General features: G+C 45.3%; 1 long non-coding RNA gene and 1 pseudogene across 1 annotated transcript; one reads left to right on the forward strand and one right to left on the reverse strand.

Annotated features, from left to right (window-relative positions):
- Positions 1–6,141: 6,141 nt before the first annotated feature.
- Positions 6,142–7,112, reverse strand: LOC141027667 (uncharacterized; annotated as a pseudogene).
- A 264-nt stretch (positions 7,113–7,376) lies between these two features.
- LOC141027719 (uncharacterized) lies at positions 7,377–8,618 on the forward strand. The gene is made up of 2 exons (XR_012189521.1): positions 7,377–7,775; positions 7,866–8,618. It is a non-coding gene; the product is annotated as an uncharacterized lncRNA (long non-coding RNA).
- The last annotated feature ends 2,355 nt before the right edge of the window (positions 8,619–10,973 follow it).

Below are 10,973 nucleotides of genomic sequence, written 5' to 3' on the forward strand. Positions count from 1 at the left end.
GCCGGCACAGTAGCTTCCGCGACTCCATCCCCCTCCTGCAGAGCCGCCGTTCTTCAGCAGGCCCAAGTTGGCGGCTACCCCATCACCTGAACAAATCATAGGCACCAATAGTAACTGGAAATGGCACTAATGAACGCACTGGTGAATCTGAAGCCATGGAAAGAAATTAGTGAAATTCAAAAGAATAAATCTGGGACATCTCTCCGATGTATCTTAAGTATAATCCAGACAGTTTCCATATTAGTGAAATTCATCATTCGACATCTCCTTGACAGTTTCCATATTTTCATTTGACTCGAGGAAAACAATTAATTCAATAGTATTTTGCAGCATGTACTTTGACAATCTTTAAAACAGAAAAAAAGTATTCATGAAAAGCCCAATATGTATGATATGCGGAAGCAAATGATGTTGAAGCATGCTCAGTGTAACACCCTGGGAATCATGCTACAGTAACTCCCTGTGATTAAGCTAATCATGTCGCTAAACAGGGCTTGATCACATTTGAATCACCTTCCTTTTCAAACTCCTAGTTCAAACTTCAAATATAATTAAAGTGAAAAATAAAAGTTTTCAAAAACTCAAACAAAAATGTTCAGTGGGTGCCAAATATTACACTGGTAATTATGGTGGAGAAAACACATTTTTATAAAATACCTAAATACTTTTAAATAAAATAAAACAAAAAAGGAAATAAACAAATAAAAAAAAAAGAAAACAGAACACAGTCAGAGAAAAAAAAAAGGAAAAGGCCCTTTCCCCCCCCACTGGACCCGTGGGCCATCTGCACCGAACCCCCCCGGCCCAAACTGGGCCGCACCCCCGCACCCCCGACCCCGGCCCAGCCCACCTCTCCTCCCTCGCCCCCTTCCCTGTTCCCCCGACCGGGTCGGAACAGGGGCGCGCTCCCGCCCGACCACCTCGCCGGCACCGACGCCGGAGAGGATAAGGTCGCCTGCGGCCCCCGCCTCCTCGGGCCCCTCTCCCACTCGCCCCGCTCACTCTCGGCCCCTGCGCCTCCCCCATCCCCTCTCCTTCGCGCCGCTCCTTGCTCCCCCCATCATCCCGAGCGCCTCCGTCGCCGCCCGCCGTCGCAGCCGCGGCCACCGACCCTCCATCCCCTCGCAGACGTGCTCAATAGCCCCGTCGTCGTCCCCTACGCCTCCTGCCACCTCGGGCTGGAGCTCGGAGCCCCTACAGCGACCGCGACGACTTCATCTTCCTCCTCGACCACCTCGGATCGCCGCCACCCGTTCGTCGTCATCAAGCCTTCCCCGCGCCCGCTTAGCACCTCTGCAGACCCCCTGTGAGCATCTCTATCCTTCCCCTCACTCAACGCGCTCGATTGCGAGCTCTAGCAACTGATCCGCCATCGGCCGAAATCTTGCTCCGCCGCTCACCTCGCCGTCGCGGCCACAGCTCACGCAGCTGGCGTTTGAGCACACCATCGTGCTCAACATCTCCGTAGGATGCCGTAGCACCCACTAGCTCTTTCCCTCATGCCCCCTGCGTCTTTCCCGTCAGTGCCGTGCTCTGGTCGCCGCCTCGGCTCATCGCCGGTGCCATTCCCGACCACCTCGGCACCTGCCGCTTGCCGCGCCCGACGCGCGCGAGCGTCAGCTCATCGTAGGACCTAACCACGCTCCAAATGGGCCACTGTGGCCGATTCCCGAAGCTCACCCGCGCCGCGCCGCCGCATTGGGGCTCGCCGGAGCCCCTCTCCGGTGCCCTGCCGACGTGGCCGGTCGGGCCCCACCCCAGTGCCCCTGCCAGTGGCCCCCACGGGCCCCAGTTGACTGGGTTGACCCAGTCAACTGCTGACTGGGCGGGCCCAGTCACTGACATGCGGGCCCCTCCGCAAAAATTAAAAAAATATAGAAAAAGAAAATGTTTTATAAATAAAAATAATTAGTTTAACTAAACACTCACTGACATGTGGGGCCCACCCCTCTAATTATACTGTTAGATTAGTTTAATTAAGTATTAGACTAACAGAGGCTGACATGTGGGTCCTACTGGACCCACCTGTCTGGTTTGACTGGTCAGCCGACCTGTTGACTTGCTGACGTCAGCATTGCCCCATGCTGACGTCATAATTCATTTTTCTTAATATAAATAATTTCAGAAATTCAAATAAACTTTGAAAATTCATATCTTTTAAACCGTAACTCGGATGAAAATGTTTTCTATATGAAAGTTGCTCAGAACGACGAGACGAATCCGGATACGCAGCCCGTTCGTCCACCACACCTCCCTAACCTATCGAACTCGCAACTTTCCCCCTCCGGTCCGTCTGTCCGAAAACGTGAAACATCGGGAATACCTCCCGGATGTCCCCCCCCCTTCACCGATACCACCTACTGTCGCGTTAGGACACCCCTAGCACCGCTCATTGTCATGTCACGCATCGTCATGCTTATGTTTGCATTGTATTTACTGTTTCTTCCCCCTCTTCTCTCCGGTAGACTACGAGACCGACCCTGCAGCTGCCCAGTTCGACTACGGAGTCGACGACCCCTCCTACTTGCCAGAGCAACCAGGCAAGCCCCCCCCCTTGATCACCAGATATCGCCTATTCTTCTCTATACTGCTTGCATTAGAGTAGTGTAGCATGTTACTTCTTTCCGATATCCTATCCTGATGCATAGCCTATCCTTGCTACTACTGTTGTTACCTTTACCTGCAATCCTACATGCTTAGTATAGGATGCTAGATTTCCATCAGTGGCCCTACATTCTTGTCCGTCTGCTGTGCTACACTATCGGGCCGTGATCACCTGGGCGGTGATCACGGGTATATACTTATATACTATATACATGACACATGTGATGACTAAAGTCGGGTCGGCTCGTAGGAGTACCCGCAAGTGGATCTTTGTGGCGGAGCGACAGGGCAGGTTGAGACCGCCTAGGTGAGAGGTGGGCCTGGCCCTGGTCGGCGTTCGCGGATACTTAACACGCTTAACGAGATCTTGGTATTTGATCTGAGTCTGGCCATTTGGTCTATACGCACTAACCATCTACGCGGGAGTAGTTATGGGTATCCCGGCGTCGTGGTATCAGCCGAAGCCTTCGTGACGTCAGCGACTGAGTGGCGCGCGCCGTGTTGGACCGCTTTGACGCAACCGCCGTGATCGTGTGGGTTGCTAGGTCTGCTCGCGGCCGCGTTCGCAACGTGTAGGTGTGCATAGGGCGATGGGCCCAGACCCCTGCGCGCTTAGGATTAGACCGGCGTGCTGACCGCTCTGTTGTGCTTAGGTGGGGCTGCGACGCGTTGATCTTACGAGGCCGGGCATGACCCAGAAAAGTGTGTCCGGCCAATTGGGATCGAGCGTGTTGGGTTATGTGGTGCACCCCTGCAGGGAAGTTTATCTATTCGAATAGCCGTGTCCCTCGGTAAAAGGACGACCCGGAGTTGTACCTTGAGCTTATGACAACTAGAACTGGATACTGAATAAAATACACCCTTCCAAGTGCCAGATACAACCCGGAGATCGCTCTCTAACAGGGCGATGAGGAGGGGATCGCCGGGTAGGATTATGCTAGGCGATGCTACTTGGAGGACTTCACTCTATTTTCTTCTATACTCTGCAAGATGGAGATGTCCAGAAGCGTAGTCTTCGACAGGACTAGCTATCCCCCTCTTATTCCGGCATTCTGCAGTTCAGTCCACTGATATGCCCCTTTACACATATACCCATGCATATGTAGTATAGCTCCTTGCTTGCGAGTACTTTGGATGAGTACTCACGGTTGCTTCTCCCCCTCTTTTCCCCCTTTTCCTTTCTATCTGGTTGTCGCAACCAGATGTTGGAGTCCAGGAGCCAGACGCCACCGTCGACGACGACTCCCATGACACTGGAGGTGCCTACTACTACATGCAGGCCGCTGACGACGACCAGGAGTAGTTAGGAGGTCCCAGGCAGGAGGCCTTGCCTTTTCGATCGTTGCTACTTTTGTGCTAGCCTTCTTAAGGCAAACTTGTTTAACTTATGTCTGTACTCAGATATTGTTGCTTCCGCTGACTCGTCTATGTTCGAGCAATTGTATTCGAGCCCTCGAGGCCCCTGGCTTGTATTATAATGCTTGAATGACTTATTTATGTTGTAGAGTTGTGTTGTGATATCTTCCCGTGAGTCCCTGATCGTGATCGTACACATTTGCGTGCATGATTAGTGTACGGTCAAATCGGGGGCGTCACACTCAGGAAACTGTAGCTTAAAGCATCAGAACCTTAAATGTGTCTATTTCTGTTTTTTTGAAACAAAGTTAGAAAGTTAAGCATACAAACAAATGGGTAGTGTGTATGGAAAGCAAAATTAGAAAAATAATAATGTAAATTTCTGTTTTTTTTAAAGTTAAGCATGCATTTAAAATATATTAAATGTGTATATAAAATGTTTCTGATGTATAAAAAATATACAATGTGTACAGAACAAAGTAGACATAAAAAAGTAAATGTTTTCAAAAATATTAATCATGTATTTGGACGATGTTAACTGTGTATATAAAAATGATCATGATGTACACAAGAAATATAGAATGTGTACAGAAAAATTAGACATCAAAAAAATTATATGTTTAAAAAAGATGAAAATTAAATTGGAAAATGTTAAACGTGTATATCTAAATGGTTGTCATGCATACAAAAATATACAATGTTTATGGAGAATATAGAGATAAAAAAATATTTTACCAAATGTTAATTATGTATTTTCAAAGTGTTAATAATGTATTTTCAAATTTTTAAATGTGATAAAAAATGTTTCTGGTGTATAAAAAACTGTACAGTGTATATGAGTAAACGTAGACATAAATATATATATAAGTTGTCAAAAATGTTAATTATATATTTAGAAAATGTTACACGTGTATATAAAAATTATTCTTGGTGTATATAAAAAATGTAGAAAGAAAACGAACAAAAACTATAAAATTGAAAAAGAAACACAAAAAACAAAGAAAGCAAAAAAACCATAAAACCCAAAGAATATACCAAAAAATAAGAAGAAAAAAGAAAGAAAAAACAAGAAGATAAAAACATGCTACCATTAATTACTAAAATGTACTTTGTTATTTTCATCGCACCGCAAATATTTGTTGGGCATCACCAAGGACGAATGATAACAAAATGTGTAATGAGATACCTCCAACTAGGTAGATATTTTTGTTATCTAATAAGTTAAAAACATCTTGAGTACACTTCAAAAATCAACCCATCTTTATTTTTTTGGGCAACACCACTTATCATGTTATTTGTCATGTGACATCGTAAAATATTTTAAGGGATATACCGATGTCTCGAGAGTGTGTATGAGGGGTGACTTTTTCTCCCCCGTTGAAATGCATGGGCATGATTTCTAGTTACTCTTAAAGAACACAAAGCCTGCCCTTGTTCGAAAAAAAAGAACCAGAAAGCCTGCCCTACCGTATTGGCTGTTCATCCTCAGGCTCTTCACCCTTGGGAATGTATCCGGTGCACCCGCACTTGTGGTGCTACCGGTGCACCGGATGCAATAGAATGTTTTAAAAATTCTCAAAAATATCTATCACATTAATGCAACATCAATGTTTGACGTCACAAAATTTCGTGTAAAAATATGAAATATTTTTTGAGATACAAAAATGACAAATTTTGACATCAGTGTGATAATAGGCCAAATCTAAAGCCCAAGTTATGTTATGTACTATTCAGTATTGAATTTGTTATTTTTTTTTTAAGTTATGTTTCGAATTTTAACTTGAAATTTTGTGACAACCTACATTGATGTTGTATGAGTGTGCTAAATTTTTTTCAGAATTTTTTAAACATTTTAAATGTGCAATGTGAGTTCAGTGCATCGGTAGCACCACAAGCTCCGGTGCACCAGATATTTTCCCCTCTGCCGCTTGGTCAAACGTCGTGAGTTCGACGTTTTTACATTTTGCATCCTAAAAAAAAGTAAAAATGAAAGCGACCAGACTCAAACCCGAGACTTGCTGCTGCGGAAACCTTGGCTTTGCCACCTAGGCCATGACCTGTCATGATGTTCATTAAGAGATGCCACATATTTAACTATTAGTTGAGCGTTTGAATTCAATAGTTTGAAAATATTTGAGATTTTTCGCACGGTATGAGTGTTCTCAAGGGGGGGCGGCGGTATACTCGATATCGAAACAACATTATTATTATTATTTCAAACGAAAGTAATGTTGGTTTTACATGAACATTGTTTCTGGCAGAAAATAGATTATTAACTATCAAAGTCATATGGCCCTAGCAAGACATTGTTCAGGTCGCCCAGCTTGATCAGCTCCTCGTTTTCGTTGATAAATGTCTGGCTATCCATGTGAAGATCATGCCCGCAGTCGCTGACATGGTCAGTCGCCTTCTCCACACGCTCGGGCAGTTCAAAGGACCACGGGTCGTCGGCGTCGCCCCTGGGGACATGGAAGTCCCTGAGCATGGCGTCGCAGAGATCGAGGGTGCCGATAGCGACATCGTAGTCCACCTGGCAATACCTGAGGCCCAGCGCCTCCTCCGTACCTTTCTTGGCTTTCTAGAGTGCTTCCTTCACCTTGCCGCCGGCAGCTGCCACACGGATCTTGAGGATGTCGACAGCGACAAGGGACAGATCACGGAGGTCCTTGGCCTGGAAGATCCTTTTGTCCGACCGGAGAGTCTGCACGCAGAATTCCTGGGTCACGTTCAGGTGCTTGTTGCGGCAGCTGCTCGAAGCGTTCTTGCAGGTTTCTACCACAAGGTCCACCACCTTGATCTTGTCGCCGCGCCCGCCGGCATGTGCGCGGATGCACACAAAAAGGAGCATGATGGCAACCGAGGAGAAGGCAGCGGTCGCCCGTGCGGTTGCCATTGCTGCAAGGATAGCTGCAATTGTATTGTAGGCTTTGTAGCTGAGAGAGAGGTGGAGATGAATTGATAGTCAGATTTTGTAGTGCAAAGATGGAGGTGGTGTACGGTTCTTGTGACATCTATATAGTGCAGCAGCAGGTTCATAAATCCAATGCAGCTTAGTCACGGATATCCAAATAATTAGTATTCCGGACACTATATGCACAGATATATGTAGATCCACATTTTGGGTGTGCTAGTATTAATACGTGTGGCATGAATGTGTTCTAGTTTTATGTATTTCTAGAGTGAATCTCACTTTATTTCCCCATATCACAAAATGGATTTGGGACATTAAAGGAAGATTATGCGCAGTCTGCCCTTGATAATCTATCTATCTATATCTACGTCTATCTATCTATCTATATCTTCATCTCTATCTCTATCTCTATATCTATACCTATCTATATGTATACTATATACTATATATATATATATATATACACACACACACATATCTATCTATCTATCTATCTTGACCTCTATCTCTCTATCTATATTTCTATCTATCTATATCTATACTTCTGCTAATTAGCCACTACCTAGAAATTACCATGTTAATCGGTAAAATTTAAGATAATTGGCAACCCGTGCCCCTTCCTAAATACATTTAATTGCTTACACCCATTTAGGATACGCTTGCACGATGGATATATACGATACACATGCATCATTATTAACCCGGAACACCTTTAAGCTTACATAAAAAATGGCATCCAGGAGACACTATATTAGATAATACTGCCCATGATTAAATAGGAGGAAATCCAATTGTCCATCGAGGTATATGTGCAAAGAGTTAAACATTGATCATTTGGATATCCATGGGGCATATTGCATTTGGAAACCCTACTCAGTGCACTATATATAAACCATAATCATAGGTATGTACTCCACCTCAACCCATCCATCTCTGCACTACAGTTCCATTTGATCCATTCATCATCTCCCTCAATTACAATATATTTTTCTAGCAAGCCTGGCAGCAATGGAAACGGTGCAAACCCACTGCTTAGAATTCTCTGGAATTGTCATCATTCTCCTTTCCGTGGCCATCACCGCTCAAGCTTCTGACACCAAGCCCATGTCATCAAGCATCATGTTGGAAGCATGCAAGAATGTCTCGAGTGACTTCTTCAAGGTGCGCTTCACATATGACTTTTGTGTATCAACGCTCCAGTCAGACAAACGAAGCACCGACGCGAAGGACTACCGCATCCTAGCTCTCGTGGCCGTCAACGCCATGAAGCCCTGAGCCACGGCCATGACGGCCAAGGTTGAGAACTTGATCCATGGTGCCACCAAGGACAAGCTCGCGACTCACGCCCTTGGGTCCTGCCGAGTGGACTACGGTGGCATGGTGAGCACCCTCGAAATCTGCCATGATATCATCGAGAGCTTTGAGATTCGCAAAGGCAACGAAGGTCCGACGCCCTTCGACCTGCCTGATTGCATTGCGAAAACAACCAAAGCCATCAACGATTGCGCTGACAAAACAGAGTTTACGTCGGTTTCAGAAGGGTTAATGAAGGAATATGAGGAGTTATCTATGATGGCCAGCCTCAGCAGCTCTTTGCTACATCTCTACATCACTTCACCTCCTCCTCGTGGACTAGGATTACATATTCCTAGTAACTAGAATTGTATGATGATGGTTAATTAAAATTTGATGTTGTTCATATCGTTTGGGGTATGAAAGCAAATAAATATATAACTTAATTGATGAAGGTTGTTTGTGTGTTAGAATGATGGAGATTGAAAAATCATGCAATCGAGGGTTCATGGGGGATGGTTGTAGGGGTATTTATTAATGGAGGGGGGGGGGCAGTTTGTCCTTACCCTGTTAAGGAACCCAACAATGCTTGGTTGGGGCAGAGTGTGGCCAAGGAGAACATCGGGTGGCAACCACACCTATTGAGTGGTATGGACGGAGAGAAATCGTAAATTTTTCAGTGGCAAAACCCCACCGTTGTGGATGGTGGTAATGATTAGACCTTGTCAAGGGCACATTTATTAGCGTAGGTTGGCACTCGGAACTTATGGGAAACATGCGTTGTTGCCCATACTTGATCTCGATCTGATGAGATATTACATTTCATGCAATTTTTATACAATTTTTGTTCCTAAAAATAATTTACAACTTTGCACTATGGTTGTACGAATACTGTCGGTCTGTTCCTCTCAAAACTTCATGTTTCAGCTACATGGCAGAGCCACATCAACAACATGATTCAGAAACCACTGAGCTCGATCCGTCTCCATTTGTACTAACCACTGAACTCTATCCATTACACTGGCGTTTGGATTATATAGCAATACATTCAGATCAATCACGTTTGAACCCTAGCCCACCACCGGCAAGTCTCCGCTGGCCAGGTTGACGTGTACGTATCAAAACACCACTAAACACAAGTGTTTGATCAGCTGACCCAAATAACTTCAACTGGTTTTATTGGGGGTTGTTTGTTTCCTTTCAAATATAAGTAAGATGTGGATTACTGAGGCCGATGATCTATGATTGGGAAACATTACAAAGGAAAGTCTAATGTCCTTAAACAGAATTGGATGGGATTATCTTGTTCCATAGGCGGCCCAAACTACTCATTAAGTTATCGTGCTCAATGTATTAAGGCATCATGATATTTGCACTACATAACTGTTACATAACCTATTGTCGGTGGGCCAAATTGTTTTCCTTTTACATTGGGCCCAGTTTTTTTCCTCCTACTCTGCATGAACTACCTAGTATTTTGTTAGGTCTGCCATATGGTCCTCAGAAATAAGAGAGGGCTTGAGGTACACATGCAAAGTTGTCGCCCCATTGAGCAGGTTAAGCTGTCTGGGACGCCGGGAATATACCTGGCCATGGGCAGCCCTGCCCGGACGGCCTGACCTGACCCGACCTGAAAAAGCCCGACCCGGCCCGGCCTGGCCTTGCCCACGGGTCGGGCCTGGTCCTAGATTTTGAGCCCGAAGGCTAGGCCCGGGCCCGCCATATTTGCGATTTAACAAAGAGGCCTGGCCGGCTTTTACACTGGCGGGCCGGGCTTGGGCCTGATTTTTAGGACCGCCGCCCGGGCCAGGACGGGCCTTGGTTTTCTACACCGGGCTTGGTTAGGCCTGGCCCGAAGCCTGGCCCAGCCCGAGGAATGGCCATGTATAGTCGAGAAGAGCTTTCTATAATAATCGAGGATGATGGGAAATTCTAATTAGGATTTGATGAAGAGCTCGTAATTATTGATTTTTTTAGTAGTTAGCAATTGTGAAAATAGCACAACTTTCCTCCTTTTCTCCCATAAATTTGTTGGTGAAATAACATTATCACTTAGACAAAGCACATTTTTTCTCTCTTTGTCACATATATGGCCCATATATCATTTAGTTTCTCCTTAGTGTATCATGTTCGACCTTTCAGGTTTGGATCCACCAATTTTCTCAACTCGCATATCTTTTGTGTGAGCTCTATTCAAAGGGAAAGGAGAGCCAACTCCTGGTTGCTATGATCAACCAAACAAGCCTATGTTTTGCATCTCGTTTCTGTTGCGCTTGCCCGCCTTGCATCTTGCTCCTTGGCACACCATTCACTGGATTGTTTTATGTTCCCAAATTATGCCATCATTTCCCTTTTACTTATCTCTGCAATTTTCTCCTGCATGGTAGGCGTGCTCAGAGGGGGATGTGCATGAGAGGAAGGACCATGTGTGGATGGGCTAGTAACAGAACCAGTCTTAAATAATTTCCTAATTTCTTTGCATGATCTCAAGGAAGAATTAGGCCTAATCGTCAATAATTACCTAATAACTCGTGCGATTTTATAAACTTAAAATGTCTGAGCTCATGTGGAACCTGTACGTATTATCACAGGACAACTTCACACCCGACATGGAGAAGCAGGACGATGGGTCGCTGAGGTGGTGTGGGCCTTCATCATTGACTTCTATCTGGTTCAGTATACTTCGGAGCGCACTTCTGATGAAGGGAAATATGCAGTCAATGCAACTGAAACAAAGACTATCCTTACAGAGTCCGTCCCGAGTGTGACGGTTGGTCTGGTGTCTGGCGACTTGCGGGCGAGCTAGGTT

This window comes from Aegilops tauschii, chromosome 7 (assembly GCF_002575655.3).
Source record: "Aegilops tauschii subsp. strangulata cultivar AL8/78 chromosome 7, Aet v6.0, whole genome shotgun sequence".
Lineage (NCBI taxonomy): Eukaryota > Viridiplantae > Streptophyta > Magnoliopsida > Poales > Poaceae > Aegilops > Aegilops tauschii.